Raw genomic sequence first — 17,748 nt, 5'->3', positions numbered from 1 at the left:
TGACACAACACGCTGTAGAGATAATATTAGTGAGGGTGTCACTGTAATACTATAATAGTGTGCGTGTCACTGCAAGCTATATCAACAGAGAACGCTTTGAAGATGAACTATAGTGTGCGTGTCACTGAAGTGTTAAGACATAGTTGTTCACCCATGTAAGAAAATACCCCTCTAATGAACTCCTAAATATACGAGGCTTCACACAAAACCCCTATTATTTGTTGAATGTGCGCATCATTGAAATCAACAGCGTAACAAAGTACTGAAGAGTTGCTTGCAAGAGTGAGCGTTATTCGTAAAGTCATTCGTGGAAAGTGCGCATCATTGGAGTCGAGAGTGCAACAAAGTACAAAAAAAGAATTACAAGAATGAGCATCAAGAGTATTATGCAATAAGCGCACACAATTTGTTAAGTGTGCGCATCACTGGAACTTCCATAACATGCGCAGAAATCCGTGTCCATCTGCCGCTTTAATAAAGTTTCAGCTTTAAACAAAATGGCTGCTACGCACGCTCAGCGTGCGTGATGACATTGCAATCCACTGAAGAATAGAAGAGTGCAGCCTGGCAACCACACTACGTTGCACACGAACTGACGCAATGGATTCGAGAAGCAGATCTCGCCACTGAGAACACTTCAAGGAAGGCGGACAATGTAAGCTCCAAAGCGTGAGCAAACTTCAAGGTAAGAAGTATACATTTAAAAATATCTTCTTTGTACGAGTCAGCATGTTACGAGCGGTTGTAGAATGTTTATTGCTCATGAAGCTACTTTGATCTTCACAACATTCAAAAACTTGAACTGTAACTTGCCTAGATCGAGTTACTCAAGCAATGATATTTCCAATTAAATTTCAAATATCTCCAGGTGATGACTCGCTCGCATTTCAGCTTGAGTTCGCTGTACAGGATAAATTCCTCTTCCTCTGTACCAATTAAATTAAAGATAATTAGAGTCACTACTTCTCCAATTAAAGTCTCCTCCCCAGACTCGTTGCTCCACATACGCTGTGTACGCTTTCAAATATATATAAAAAACATTTAAACTCTACTACAGCGTTTACAAAAATAAGATGTTCTCTAATCCTGATAGCAGTCAACTGGAAAGTGTCTCTGTAATGGCAGAGTTTTTGGCTTTATTTAGCAGTGATATAGATCATTAATCTTGCTCACATCTAGTATAGGTATTCTTAGCCTGTGTTGGCCCTTTTAAGCCCTTTTTCCAGACCTAGAAGAGGATAGCTGCTTAATATGCCTTTATTCTTGACTTTAACCTGTCTATTGCCTATTGGCTTTGACATATTAGACACATTGGTATGGTTTATGTAGGTATTCTGACAGAGCTAAGGAGCATTTCACCCCTTTCAGGCCTACAGGCCTAGAGCTAGAGGGACTCCATCTTGATGAAGCTGAGAGGCTTTTCAGGGCAAAGGCAAAGTTTATAGTTAAGGCTGTTGTTCGCTTGGAGAGAACCGGCTCGGGCTGGCCCCTATCGAAGGAATGTATTTTTCTCCACTCCGAAGACACAACTTCAGGCTGGCCAGCTGGGAACGTGTCCTTGGTACGGGGAGGTACAAGAATTTGGTGGGCGGCAGGTTACTGGCCGTAACTTTCCATGAAAGGACAAGCTTCCATATTAGTGAGCTACAGGAGAGGAGGAGGGGTCAGTTCAGTTTGGAGTGCAGCTCAGCATGGTGTGCAGTTCAGCGTGGTGCTCAGAACAGCTTGGAGCACAGAACAGCTGGGAGCTCAGTCAGCTTGGAGCTCAGAACAGCTTGCAGAGAGAGAGAGGATGTCTGCTGGAGCTGCAGAATAGAGTGCAGTTCTTAAATGGAGAAAGAAGGCAGACGGTTGCTGAAGATGAGGAGAGAGAAAGCAGTGCAGAGAGCATCAAAGAAGGCTGTCAGCTGGAGCAACTGAACCAGAGGCGTGGTGATGTGGTAAAGGAGGGAGAGACAGAGAGAGCCCTAATCCCACCAGAGGCAGAGAGAGAGCCCTAATCCCACCAGAGGCAGAGAGAGAAATCTTCCTTCTAATAGGTGAGGTAGTCTGAATTAGTTACACTTACAACACCTTAATCTTGTTCTTATTCCCTAGGATGTCTAATCTTTTCCCTTTCAGCGGAGTGTTCCTGTTATGTTTAATCCTTCTCTTTCAGCGGTGTGTTCTACCTATAGTCTTTGTCAGTTCTGTGTAAAGGTTTATATTGTACTAATAATAAATGACCCCATTAATTAGTGAATTAGTGTGCATGAGTTCTTTTATGATAAAGTTATCCTGGCTTCAAGCCAGTTGCTGTTGAGCCACTGATGGATCAAAAGGGAGTAGGAGCGCTTAAATCAAGAAATAACTCAATCACATAGTGTGTATATCTTTGTCCCCATACAGTGAGGGTAATCTTTCCTGGTAGGTATTGCTGTTTGAACAGATGCTACCCCTGATCAGGTAAGTAATAGTGAGGGAGAGAGGAGACTTGCAACTAAGGGACTAAGTTAGTACACCATCCCATAATATTATTGTAGTAGCAGACCTTTAGTGAAGAGACTTCCCAATATATATATATATGTATAGGTGTTCATAGGAATGTGGTCGTCGTTGATATGCGGCGTTAATGAGAACACTGGGGAGGAGACCAGTGTGTATACCCACAGGATTGTGGCTTGAATAAATGAGAGCGCTAGGAGGTCGAACTAGCGTGTAGTTTTGCAGGATTGCAAACAGTTTGGAAAAGAGAGCATTGGGTTCTGCAGGCCCATGTGTAGACGCACCGGATTGTGTGTCATATCTGCCCTAGGGTAGAACGGTCTGGGTCAGGGTGGCCGCGAGACCAACTGATGTGAATAAGTGTGGTGTAGGGTATGGATATCCCTAGTAATCAGTGAGTATTCTTAGTATCCCTATAGATTTAGTGGTGTTTTTAATAATATGAGCTTGTATATTGCGAGTTCCCCATCCTCAGGTAGGTACCAGGTGCCTGGATAGTTGGTCCTGAGGAGGGATGTGATTGCGTTCTGGCTGGGTTGGAGGGGCCCCTGGGGGCTGATCCCACCTACTCAGAAAATCCAGCCATAACAGTCTCCAAAATAAGTTTTTCTCAAAATGTAATTTAAAGTGATGCAAAGAAAATTTGAAGCAGTCGCTATAGACGCAGTTGAAATGAGGATGAGACTTGAACTACAACTACATTAAGCTTAAATAATAAATACTGAATAAAGTCATGAACTTAAATATTCAAAGACAATTAGATGAAAGAAATTCTTTTAGTTTCAATAAAATTGTTCTTATATTTCAAAATGTAACAGCTTGTTAGTTGATGAAAGAAATAAGTCGTTAACTGGCAGATGCATCAACGCAGCCTTTTGCTATTCCTAAATACCGATTTTTAAGGAATCGCTAATTAGGAATAGCAAAAGCCTATGTATGTAGGAGTCGCTATTAAAATAACGATTCCTAAACATTCCTTAATTGCTACTCGCAAATTGCTAGTCGCAATTAAGGAATGCTGTCCCATTCATTCCTATGGGCCTGCAGGCCCATAGGAATGAATTGGAGATTGCATGAGCAATTTGCGAGTACCAGTAGGTACTGGCAAATTGCTCATGCAATTTCAAGGGTGCAAGGGTGTCAAAATGACACCGTTTTGCACCCCTGAAATTGATCTCTGCACATATGTTGCACACACACATACCCTAAGGGCATGTGTGTGCGCAACATGAAACTTTGAAAAATGCACAAAAGTGCTTTTTCAAAGTTTTATCAAATTACCATGAAGTTCAACTTCATGGTAATTTGCTACTCCTATTAGGGAATTCGCTATTTTTTTGACTTTCATGCATTGCATTTAAGGAATCTCAATTTGGGATTCCTTAAATGCAATCACAATTTAAGGAATCTCAATTTAGAGAATCCTAAATTGCGATTTTTGCATTTGGGATGATGCATCCCAAATGCAAAAATACCGGGAGCAAAGGGACAGATTCTGAGAATCTGCCCCTTTGCTCCCGGTATTTACTTTGATGCATATGCCTGCAAGTCTTTAAATACGTCTTTTGATGAAATTGCTATAAATCCAAAATGATCTCTCACCAATCCTTTGAGTTAGGATCTTCTCCAATACAACTGCCAACTACGCCAGTGAAGCATTCCTGATGCATATCATTGAAGAAACAGGAAAGGTGGTTGAATGCAGTTTATTCCAGGAGAAAGATCCCATCCATCACAAGCCAGCATCAGATCCAACTGACCACTTTACATTCTCCAAGCATAGAACCATGTTACATACATAACATTCCAACATGTTAGCAATGGACAGCCATGGATGATATTATTTCATTACTTATGAAATACTACACAGGGTTACTCCATCACATGACAGATAGCCAATCTAGCAAATTACAATACCATTATATCCTATGGAACATTGTAATACGGCGGACGGAATATCCGGCACGTTTGTCATGGAGTAACCCTGTCCGCCAAGATTGTAATCGGGCCCAGAGTATCCCGTCTGCCTGACTCTAATTAAGACCCTTAGCTCCAAATTTACAGGTGAGAAATCACAGCGCTTCCGATGGCGCAGCCACTCTATTTCTAACTGAAACACTCTCACTGCTGGGTGACCACTGGGGTTCAACAGGAGAGAAAGCATCAGAAATCCTACACTATTTACAGAGCCACTTTCAGCCCCATGAACCCCCTTTTATTTTCTGCCCAGACAACTAATCAGAACATGGATTTCAAAGCTAGGAAAATGTATCAATCACCCTCAACAAACTACCAGCATAGAAGAAATGTTGATTTAACTTTTTTCAAAATGTAATTCTTGCTTTGGGGTTGTATTTTGAAAATCAGACAAATGCAAACCAGATCAAGATTCCACTAGGGTATGGCAGGCCCGGCAAGATTTTGTGAATTTACAGAAAGAGCTCCATTTGGGCTAGTGGAAGAACGTTCGTGAAAAATGGGGGGCAGCGGAGCTGGGTTCTCCACAACCAGAAGCCTGGTGGACCACAAGCGACTCTCTAGAGTTAGTTTTGTTCTTCAGTTATACACTTGCTGAACCCACAAAAATGTCAAGATAGTCTCTGGATTGAATTCTCTGTGTCCCTGCAGTTTACATGATATATAGGAAGGCGTTGAAGCCAACTATTGTTTAATGTCCCACTGTTTGAACCAGGTGTTCTCCTTAAACTGCTCACCCCTCATCAGACGCAAGAACACTGTGGAAACAAAGGCATAGGACAGTATATATATGGTGGAACACAAAAGAACCATCACCTGTATATCCACTTGGAATGAACATGAATCCTGAGTTCCAGATGTTGGGCACCCTCAAATAGAATTGATGTGGCTCTTGTGAGCCAAATTCATTTACGTAACTGCGAACACATGCCAAACAAGTGAATTTGACACCATAGACTTAACGCCTGAGAATATGCTGATGAGCTAAACATGAACCTCTTAGACTAAATATGTTGTTTAAAAAGTATATATGTCCTGGCATTGGACAACCAGTGTGGAAAAGAAAGGAACACCTGGGCACGGTGGATTTAACTTAACACAGGCACATCAATTCCAGACATTCATCATGCTAACATAATATAAAAACAACTTGCAACTTGGTGATATATAATCTTCATTTATTTTAATTTTAATTTTAAATTGGACTCTTTCTTTTGATTTACAAAAATAAATATCCCAGTATTGACATTTTTTTCTAAAACACACAGAATATACTTATCTTTTTTTCTTATTTTTTGACACACATATTTTTTTGCATTCTGTAAAACCAACTTTCCAATTATCAGGAAAATCATAGTTGTCTTATTTTTCAATTCGATGTTCTAATCAAGAACATTTACACAATATCTGTAATCAAATATTCCATATCTAAAACTATTGATCAGATTAATAATATGAGGAGACTGGCGGCTTGTTGTCAAACTAGGCCCGTTTTAGCATAGGCCTTCGTCAGGACTCCGTCTCAGTGGTTGCTAAATGGAAAATAGACAACAGTATAGCCTGGAGTTAATATGCCTGTATGGATAAACATGTTTATATACTAAACGGACAGGTGCCATTATTTATTATATTAGCATTATCATCCGTGGTGTATCACGCTGAACCAGTGTCAAAAGATAGGAATGATAGCAGTGCTCAAAGAATTAAAATTGGAGGCCAATGAAAAAGGCCCAAGAATAAAACCAAAGGTCCAAATATGAAAGAATTAAAAGTGAAGGCCAATCAAAATGGCCCAAGAATAAAACCAAAGGTCCCAATATGAAAAACTAGGAAAGGGGAGAGAGACATCTATTAAGTGATAGCTTGGAAAAAAGAGAATAGCACTCTCTAAACACCCTAATAGCCTATTACCAGTTGAAGAAAGTTTTTTTATAGACTTTGCCTATAAATTTAATTACAATCTAACAGTATATACCTAATGGGTGTATACGTTATGGAGCAACCCAAATCTTCTTTGGCAGGTGATGTTTCTGCTGTTACCATATAGTTGCTGTTGAAAACACAGAAGACAATATGTTAGGGCACCATTATTAGTTTTTGTATTTAGGGTGACTTGTTTTACTGAGAAATTATGGCTTTTTTAATTTATTGGTACCTTTCATATTTTATAATTTCCTCTCAAAGGTAAGTAGCCTTTCATGTGTTCTTTCCTGTGTTAATCTTGTTAATAATTAAACGACTGTTTTCAGTTCACTGATTAAGTGTTAGATAAAAAATGCAAAAAGTGATTTATATCAATTTTATCGTTTTGGTATAGCAACCTATTTAAAGGTTTGAATGGTAACTATTAGATCACGACAAGAATCATTGAGTCATTTACCTTTCGCAAAATAATCAAACTACTCCCCCCGGAATAGAATTAATTGTGCAGAGTGTTGATACGCGTGTATCAGGATAAACAAACAATCTATAAATAAGTGAAAAGATGTTGTTAGCAATTTAGAAATAAACCTCCTTTTCCGGTAATTGTAATTTGAAGGTAACTTTTATACTGACCCTTAGTTATGCAGATATGTACCTCATAATTTGTGTCACTTTGTTGGTAAGTACAATGCATTCGGAGAATGTGTGGGACTGGAAAACACTCTTAGTCTGTGGCTTAACATCGCTGTCTGGGTCTGTAACCAGGAGAGTTTGAACCTGCACGATACAATATCATCTGCTCCAGACTCTGCATCTCGTTAATGTTCAATGGAGTAAGGTGACCATTCCCTGTGCAGACTTAGCTGGGCTGCTAGCTACATGAAATCTTACTCAGACCATAGGTTTAAAGGGTCTACGAGAGACCTTTATCAGGTCCATTACACCAGATTTCAGACAACTCGAACCAAAAATGTCTAAGTATTTGCTATCGATATAATTACTGAGAGCTTCTGTATCAGCGACCCACTGTCTGGGTCCGTACGGGCAAGTTGTTTTCTGACCCTATCAGGGTGCACAGGGGAACCCGGCAAGGATGCCCCTTGTCCCCTTTAATTTTTTCACTGATGATGGAACCCTTGGCGGCGCTACTGCGGGCCTCTGGCGAGGAGTGGGGCATCCCCTTAGCTGATGGCATACATGAGGTGTCGCTATACGCTGACGACCTATTGCTATACATCAGGCATCTGACTCACTTTCCGCCGGCACTCACTGCCATCTTCCTCACCTTTGGGGAAATGTCGGGACTCAGGGTCAACTGTATTAAATCCGGCATATATGCATTCAATGATGCCACACCCGAATGTGTCATCAAAGTCCAAGACGAACAGCTTGTTTGGTACTCAACCATGTTCCGTTACCTGGGGATACGGGTGTACCAAGACCACACCAATGTTCTAGAGTGGAACCTGATAAGAGTGATTTCCTCCCTGCAGGCACAGATTACGTTCTGGCAGACGCTCCCTCTGAATGTGCCCAATCAAATCACGTTAAGGAAAATGATAGCGCTACCCAAATTGTTGTACTTTTAAGCTAACCTCCCGGTCTATGTCCACACGCGCATATTTCGCGAGCTAGAGACCTTAACTCGGAGCTTGATTTGGAGCGCGGGATGACCCAGAGTGGCTCTGAGGACACATTATGCGTCCCCGGAGGCTGGGGGCCTGGCAGTTCCCAACCAGGAGCTCTTCTACCTAGCTGCGCAGCTGCAATGGGTGACCTACTGGTTGAGCGGGAAGAATCTGGGCGACACGGCCACAGACGCCACAATGCAGACACTTGCACAGGTGCAAGCGATGTTTCACCCTTTAGCGAAGGTCCGCTGCCCAGACCAGCTACACCTGGCAGTAGCTCGGAGGTGTTATGTTAGGAGTCTGAAGCTAACCAATTCCATGAAACCATATGCCCCGAATCTGCCCTTGCTGGGGACGCCCAGGGATGGTGGAGTATTCACAGAGGCGACGCTGACTAGTTGGGTACAGGCTGAGGTAGATACTGTTGGAGACCTGTTCACGGAGGGGACACTACACGTTCGAGGCGCTGGTCGCCGACACGGGCCTTCCTGCAGGACAATTTTTAACACACGCAGCAATCATACGCACACTGACACAGGCCTGGGGCGACCTTTCAGATGAACCGCCAATCCACTTGCTAGAACAATACATGCATGTGATGGGGAGAGGATCTCATGTGGTGCATTGGCTGGCGCAGGCCCCACTACTCCACACTCAACTTCCCACCCAGCGCTTGAGAGACAGATGGGCGGCAAACAGGGGCTGGGCCTGGACAGATAAGGAATGGGAAATGGTGCTGGCTAGCGCCGTTAAAGTCCCACGCAATTCCCGCTTTAAGATCATCCAATATTACATTGTGCACCGCGCATATTTATCCCCGGACAAGATTAACCGTTATTTTGGACTTGTCACATCGGCATGCCTGAGATGCGGGCTAGTTGACGCTGGCTTTGTACACATGCTTTGGTCCTGTCCCTCGCTACATGCTTACTGGTGTGCGGTATAAGCCTTACTGGCTGCGAGCGTAGGTGGGGTTTTACAATGCACATGGGATGCTTATTGGGCCTCTGCAAATGGACAAAGCTTATTGGGCCTCTGCAAACGGACAAAGCTGACCCGAGTCCCTAATAGGTTCTGCTACCTTGATTTCATAACAGCAAAACAGCTTATTACCAAGCGCTGGAAGGGCAGTGATCCTCCCCACGTGACACAATGGCGCGACTCCTTCGATAATTGGGCGAGAGCTGAACGTGTGGTCCTACACAGGGAGGAGACGGCGGCGCTTCGCGCGTACCCCATATCCCAGGCCTGGGACGACACCCTTGCTGCTTTCCACCGTGCATGCCTCCAACACGGAGTCACTTTGATACACCTCCCTTAGTGGTGTTTTAGCGGGTGACACTAACACTGGACATAATGGGGGAGCCCTCCCCCCATACCCCCGTCTCCCCCTTAGTTTCCCCCCAGAGGTTCCACACGCACGATAGCGCAACACGCACAATCGACCATCTTCTGTTTCTTTTTTTTTCGTTTCCTCGTCTCTGTTTTTTTTTTCCTTTCCTTTTACATTTTCACATAGTTTTGGTTTATAATGTTCCTGTTTTACAGTTCTTGAATTAGCAAGTAAAATGCTTTGAATATCAAACTGCAAATGTGCCTATATTTAAGGCCCACTACGCTGGTGGGATGTGCAGGCCCAATTGTATCGATGCCCTGACTTGGCGAATAATGGCTTGATTTTTCCTTAAGAAATGTGACGAAGAAGGTACTCCCCTGTGTGGACATTATTGGCTAGAGTGGACTATGCCGATATTGTGAGTATTGTTAACCCTTTGATTTTAAAGAGTACTCAGTAGCCAACTGGCACGATTGTCGCAGGGGTGCTGCTTTCAATTGTATGATGCTTTCCTTATTATTTGCATGTAATCATGCCCCTTACTAGGCCGCTTGCGCCTCCTTCTTTTTCCTGATGTATATGTTTACAACTGTATAACTGATTGACGACTGTTGAACGGCAAGTTATGACAACGTGACGAACTGTTGTTGCCAACACATGTCATTGTGGGCAATCATGAGTTCTTTTCTCCTGCCTCTTTTCACGATATAGACACAGTATACGTTTAATACTATGTTATACAATATAAATGTAAAAATGCAATAAAAGATATTCAAACAAAAAAATCGATATAATTACTGAGATTTTAAACCATAATGTAAAGTCTCTCTAGGTTGTTGTTCTCGCCGTAGCTTTCTATCAAAGTTCTAACCGGCCGCGTCAATCGATTTCTTTTACCTGGTGGATAACGCCGAAGGATCCCTGTACGTGGTTTGCACCTTAAGTACTAACATTTTCCCTTGATGCCTGCGGTCCGCATTCACTTCCTGGTTGTGCTATTTAAATCAGACAAAAACTTCACTTCTATACGGGCACCATCTTAGAATTGCTTTACTTTCCGTTTGTTCCTGATGGATTGGAGCTCAATTCCAGATAAAGCTGTCGTACATACAAATTCGATTAATAAACCTACATACTATTCTGTAGACTCGACATATGTTTTTGGTACTTTAGTATTAGATGTTTATAGACCCGGATGCTCTGCCCACTATAATGACTATCTTGAAAAAGTTAACGCCATATTGAAATGGTCTTTACTAGACGTGACCACATAGTTAGTTATAAATGAACATTTGTGTTTCTCACCATAGCCACTCCTATCCTAATGCGTAATTAGAATCTAATAAGATTAGGATTTTAAAGTTGTGTGTCTTAGATAATTCATTTATGATGGACTAGAGCATATGTAACACCACTAAGTCGGTGCAGGTTTATATGATCTACGCTGGAACTGTAGCAAGGAAAAGGGGGGCCTAGCACATCTTATCTACTATTGCCCAACACTCAAAACGTTCTGGGAGAAAATCTTTGGTTTCATAAATAAAGCACTGGGCTGCACACTAACAGCTGAATTTTCCACCCTCGCCACCGCATTCATGACTGCAGTGCGGTTAGCACTCTAGCAGACGCACGTACGCATCCACGCATCCGCAGGCCAGGCGTGGCCTGCGGGGTCCAATAAAAGAAGGACGCGCGCTCGGGCACGTCACTTCCGAATGAGACGAGTGTGTGGTTTACTGGTTGATGCTCCGCGCCTCCACCCCTGCGCACGTGGCCATGCTGGTCGCTTAGGCCTACCCACACACCCACACCACATTGGCGACGAGTGGAGGGATACCAACCCTCGCTCCTTTCATCGGGTGGTACCATCGACACCATCCCGCGGTGCCTACCGCGAAGAGACCAACGTGCCCTCATTCTGGCGGGTCCGCCCCAGTGACCCGAGATTGCCTGACACACGCCGAGGTAACACCGCGGTTTGTCGACCCACTAACATTCGGGCACAGCCGCCATGGTGGACGAGGCAGCAGCGGCACCGGTCATCAACATCCCGTTCCAGCATGCTGCTGCTGGAGTGCTGCCGCCTTTCAGCGAAGCGAGTGACCCATCCACAGCATCACCCCGATGGAAAGTGTGGCTAGAGAGACTTGAAAATTACTTCGTGGTCACCAGAGAAACGGACGACGCGGTGAAACGATCGCTGCTCCTTCACTACGCGGGGGACGAGGTGTTCCGACTCTTCAAACACCTGCCCAATTCGGCGGGAGTAACCACGTATGCTGCTGCGGTCACCGCACTGAACAACCATTTTGACCCGCAACTGAATGTGGACTTCGAAGTCTTTAAGCTGGGACAAGCCCGCCAACGAGAGGGTGAATCGATGGATCAATTCCACACTCGGGTCCGGGAACTGGCCAGTTCCACGGATGAAGACCAACCCAAGGCCATCAGGCGCCAGCTAATACAAGGGTGTCGGGACAAAACGCTGAGGGGCCACATCCTAAGAAAGCCCGGGATCTCGCTCGAGGACATCCTTGTCCTGGCCAGAGCTCATGAACTGTCAGATGCCAGGGCCACGGCCATGGAGCAAGCACTGCATAAGATTCCCGCCAAACCAGAAACGACCAGGAATGAGCGGGCTGACGCAGTACGGGCACGACCACGTGGCCCAGGAAGAAAAGGAGCCCGGCGAGACGCACCACAGGGCCGGTGCGGATATTGTGGACACGAACCCCATGCGGCCAGAGACTGTCCTGCCCAAGGCCAAGTCTGCGGGAACTGCGGAATTCCAAATCATTTCGCAGCGGTTTGCCGCCGGAGGAACAAACCCCCAAACTCGCAGAAATCATGGACAACCGCCAAAGCGGTCCGCCAACTATCCATTGCAGAATCACCTCCGGGGAGGACAGACAAATTCCTACCAACGTCGCAGGTTGACTCAGACTCCGAGGACGTGGAGGAGGCGTATGTGGTCTCCTTCGCCAGGGAACTAAAAATCAGACGACGGCCGCAGCCAACATGTGTGATCCACGTAGGTGAGAGCGAAGTGAAGGCCGTCATTGTTACAGGAGCCACCGTCAATGTCATGGGCCTACAAGAATTCAATAAGCTGCGCCCTCGCCCGGAGGTCTTAAACTCCAAGACCAAGATATTTGCGTATGGCGCCGACACCCCGCTTACCCTGAAAGGGAAGATAGTCACACCCATACGGGCTGACGACGTGGAAGTAACCGCAACCATCCACATCATTGATTGAGAGGCCGACACCCTAATAAGCAGCCACACGGCGGAGGACCTGAAGCTCATCGCTTTTGCCAACCACATACGGAACCACCAGGTAGAAGAACTTCTGGAACGCTTCCCCGAGCTGTTCAAAGGCCTGGGGTGCATCAAATGCGCACCGATCAAACTGCACATTGACAAAACCATCACTCCCACCGCTCTCCGCCATCGGAGAATCCCATTCCACCTGCGGCCGTTGGTGGAGAAGGAACTGGTGAAACTCGAGAAACTGGGGGTCATCGAGAAGGTAACCGGGCCCACCCCGTGGGTGTCGCCCATGGTCATCGTCGAAAAACCCAAGCAGCCGGGCGAGGTCCGGCTATGCATAGATATGAGACTGCCAAACGCGGCAATCAAGCGGGAAAGACATCTGACCCCGACGATGGATGACATCATAGCCGATGTGAACGGCTCGAAGTGGTTTTCCAAAATCGACCTTAATGCGGGGTACCATCAATTGCCACTCGCTGAAGAGTGCCGCTTCATAACCACTTTCAGCACTCACTTGGGCCTCCGGAGATACAAGCGACTCAACTTCGGAATATCCTCGGCCGCCGAGGTGTTTCAGAACACCATCAGAGAGCTGCTTTCAGGACTGCCAGGAGTCATAAATGTGAGCGACGATATCCTCATACACTCAGCCACGGCCTCCGAACATTACAAACACTTGCGGGATGTATTGAAGAGACTCAGCGCACATGGAGCAACACTCCATAAGGAGAAATGCCAATTCTTCCAGTCCTCAATTGAGTTCTTTGGCTACGTGTTCAACCAGGAGGGAGTCCAGATCGACCCGCGAAAGTCGAAATCCATCAAGGACGCCCCAGCACCCCAATCGCCCACGGAAGTGAGGAGCTTCCTCGGAATGGCCACATATTGCGGCCGTTTCATCCCAGGACTGGCCACACGCAGCGAGCCTCTCCGAGCGTTGACGAAGGCAGATGCCGCCTGGACCTGGGGCCCCAAAGAACAGGACGCCTTCCGGAGCATAAAAGAAGCGCTTCTGGAAAACGCCACCCTCTCATACTTCGATCCGACCAAGCGGACTGAGGTCATCGTGGATGCCAGCCCTGTGGGACTCGGGGCAGTCCTGACACAAGAACATGAACCAGGGAAATGGACCGCCCTAGCATTCGCGAGCAAAGCTCTAACTCCCACCGAGGCTAGATATGCCCAGATTGAGCGCGAAGCGCTAGCCATCAAGTGGGCCTGCGGACACTTCCACCTTTACTTACACGGACAAGCCTTCGTCATGATCACAGATCATCAACCCTTGGTGCCACTCTTCAAGGGCACTGCCCCCCATCCACCGCCACGAATCGAGAGATGGGTGATCCAGCTCCAAACTTATGACATGGAGGTCATCTACAGACCCGGAGCCAAAAACCCAGCCGACTATTTGTCACGGCACCCACTGCCGCGAGAACTGGCAGCCACTGATGAGGAGTGTGATGGCTACGTTCAGTGGGTGGCTCTCACATCCTGCCCCCAGTGCATGACTCTAGATGAAATCAAGGAGGCAGCCACAGAAGACCTCCCCTACATGCGGTCACTCCAGGCGGTGCAAGAAGGGTCCTGGACGGAGTATCTCCGGCCCCCCCCGAATTGGTCGGCGTTGGACAAGGAAACCCTCACCAAGTATTGGCAGATCCGCCATGAACTTAGCGCCACGGAGGAGGGCACACTCCTAAGAGGGACGCGCCTCGTGATACCAAGGCGACTCAGACATCGGGCCACCCAACTGGCACACGGAGGTCACCAAGGGGTCACCAAAATGAAGGCGCGCATGCGAGAGAAGGTGTGGTTCCCCGCACAAGAAAGCACTGTGGACGAGTATGTTAAGAACTGCATGTCCTGCCAGTTAACCAGTGATCCGGAACGTCCAGTCCCCATCATTACGGAGGAAGCCTGCACAGCTCCATGGGAAAAGGTCAGTGTGGATTTTGGGAGCTTCCCCGGTGAGGGGCACACTCTGGTGGTCATAGATTCTTATTCCAAATACCCCCTCGTAGAGAAAATACAATCCACGGCTTTTACCCACGTGGGGCCAGCACTTGAAAAGATGTTCTCCCTATTCGGCCTGCCTGGTGAACTCAAAAGCGACAACGGCCCTCCCTTCCAGGGAGCGGAGTTTGCCACCTTCATGACGACGCGAGGCATCATCCACCGGCGCATCACTCCCCAGTGGCCACAAGCCAACGGGGAGGTGGAGCGATTCATGCGAACCCTTAACAAAATGTTCAGGATCGCAGTGGTCGAAGAGGCCGACCCCGAACAGAGACTGCACGAATTCCTGAGAGAGTACCGGGAAACACCCCATTGCACCACGTTGAGAAGCCCGTGGTCGTTGATGTTTCAAGGCCAACGAAGGGACTTCCTCCCCGTGCCGCCGGGGCCAAGGCGTGAAGATGAGGAACCGGATGAGATGCAGGAACTCGCACAAAGACGCCGGCGCAGGAATAACATGCGGGCGAACAACCGCCGCAGGGCCACCCCAAGGCAACTACATCGAGGGGACCGGGTCATCATCAAGAATCGACGACCCGGGGGAAAATTTCAGACTTTCTATGAACCAGGGCCGTGGACGGTCACCAACACGAAGGGCACCATGGTGACCGCCAACAAGGAGGGAGAAGAAGTGTCAAGGAACTCGTCGTGGTTCAAAGTAATCACTCCAGCCGGCAGTGCAAGTGCTGAAGCCCAGGAGGACATCCCCGAAACACCCGGAGCGACAGCACCAGAAGCGGCGAGCAGCTCCACAGCAGACGGCGGGGGCCTCACGTCAGAGCCTGAAGCACCAACACACTCCACCCCCGTCCGGAGCCAGGCCCACCCCAGGGATCGAGGCTCGGGCCGCACGCCTCGTTACAGTCTGAGGCCCAACCCCCGCCCCAACCAGAAACTCAATGACTATGTCTGCCACCTGAGCTCCTAAACTCTGCAACCAGGGAGCACGCAAGTACCTTTTCATCATTGTATATTCGCTTCATGAACAGTTTAATGAACATTTTGAAATTGTTGAAAGTTGGATAGAGATGTAGTGCGGTTAGCACTCTAGCAGACGCACGTACGCATCCACGCATCCGCAGGCCAGGCGTGGCCTGCGGGGTCCAATAAAAGAAGGACGCGCGCTCGGGCACGTCACTTCCGAATGAGACGAGTGTGTGGTTTACTGGTTGATGCTCCGCGCCTCCACCCCTGCGCACGTGGCCATGCTGGTCGCTTAGGCCTACCCACACACCCACACCACAATGACCACAGGACTAAGATCAGAGCATGACAAAGACCTACTAGATCTGCTTCTGACCGCGGCAGTAAAAATGGTCCTGACCAATTGAAAAGACACAACTAAGACCTCATACAAAATCTGGGTCAACTGAGTGAATTACCTCAGAGGCGCGGATAACATTGTACTAGAGGCCAGCAACCAGGGGGCTGTGGAAGTCACTCGACACGTACCTAGACTCTTATGAACCCCATGAAACCATTCCAATTCCCTTCCCCCACATCCCCCCCATAGGCGGGGGAGATGAGCGAGTTGGAAAGCTACTACCATGACCGAAGAAGGGTCGGGGCCTTACATGGCTGTCAATCTTGCCACAAGCTAACCAGTGGGGTGTCGGCTTTGCCAAACGGCTATAATGGAAAGGGGCGACCATTCGGTCCCCCCGAACGTATGGTGGAGTACCACGATCCCCCCGGGAAGCCATCTTGGGCGGGAGGCGAGTCTCGGCTGGTATGCCCGAAGCGGCGTAGCCGGGGCGCGCCTTTTTCCCGCCCTGGAGTGGGCTGGCCTAGACACTGACGCGGCCGGCCACGCCCTTGGGGCAGGCAGGGGCGGGTTTACGCCCGCCCTGAAGACGGATAAAAGGAGCGACAAGCCAAGAAAGCATCCTCTTGTTCCTGTGCTCTGAAGCTGCACCTCCTCGCTGCACGTGAGCTCGAGACGGAACGAAGAGCCAATTTTGAGCGTGGTAATCTTTCTTTTTGTCTTACAGATACTCTGTCTGAGAATGCCCAAGAAAGTCGGAAAGCGAGTCAGTACCGACCAGATGCTCCGCATGCTCATGAAAGAAGTAACCGATCTGAAGAAGCAGATGGCAGCTAAAGACGGGGAAGGGGGACCGAAACGACCTTTGTCGGGAGCAGCCCCCGGAGGGAAAGGCAAGAGGTCCAGAAGGGGGGCAGCTGGGGGGGAAACCCCGGTTCCCGATATCCCCCTTGAAGAGCCAACTCCGGTGCCGAAGGAAGGGAATCCGATTCCCGTGGTGGTCACTCCCGTATCCGGGGAGGATATGCCTCCCGAGTTGGCAGCACAATTGGCAGCGTGGTTGGGGAAAGATAGCGAGGGCGCCACGGCTGACGACGCACGGGTGTTAATGAGACAACTGCGTGAAACTAGGGAGGCGGTGAAGGCACCATCGTCAGTTACCCCGCTGTCTCCGGCGGCAGGAAAGGCAACAGGCCCAGGTCCAGCGGCAGATGCAGCTTCTGGTTCAGGTAAGCGGCCATTGCCGATTGCGAGGGAGGGGTCTGCACCTTCACGAAGGGAAAAGGTGGCTCAGCATGTTCCTCTGGCAATTAAAGAAAAGATTTGGGCGGATGAGTATGTAAACATTTTTTCTTTGCTTACCGACCATTATGAGATGGAGCATGTTAAGAGCCAAAAGGAGCTCATGCATCCGAGTGTTTGGCGCGCAAAAATGGCCGCCTTTAAAGTCGACGAAAACATTGGCACTTGGGGCAGGGCATGGGGAATCTTTACCTCCATCATGGGCGAACGTAGGCCCGAGTTGCTGACCGAATTGCCTATTTATCAGTCACGGATCATGGAATATTACGTATCATATGGGGGCAATCAGTGGTTCTGCTACAATAATATTTTTAGAAAGGCGAAAGAACATGACAAAAACTTGACTTGGGATTGTTACGACTCCGTTTCATGGTCAAAAATGGAGAGTACAGGAATGTTAAAAGTGCCATTGGTAGGAAGTAGTGGGGGCAAATCCTCCCGCCAATCCGCTGGGACACCCTTTCGGTCGGGTGCAGGTAACGACTATCACTCAAAGCCGAATGGCAATGCAGGTAAAAGGGGGATTTGTTGGAATTTCAACA

Source organism: Lissotriton vulgaris, chromosome 12 (genome assembly GCF_964263255.1).
Source record: "Lissotriton vulgaris chromosome 12, aLisVul1.2, whole genome shotgun sequence".
Classification (NCBI taxonomy): Eukaryota; Metazoa; Chordata; class Amphibia; order Caudata; family Salamandridae; genus Lissotriton; species Lissotriton vulgaris.
This window is presented reverse-complemented; position numbering follows the sequence as displayed.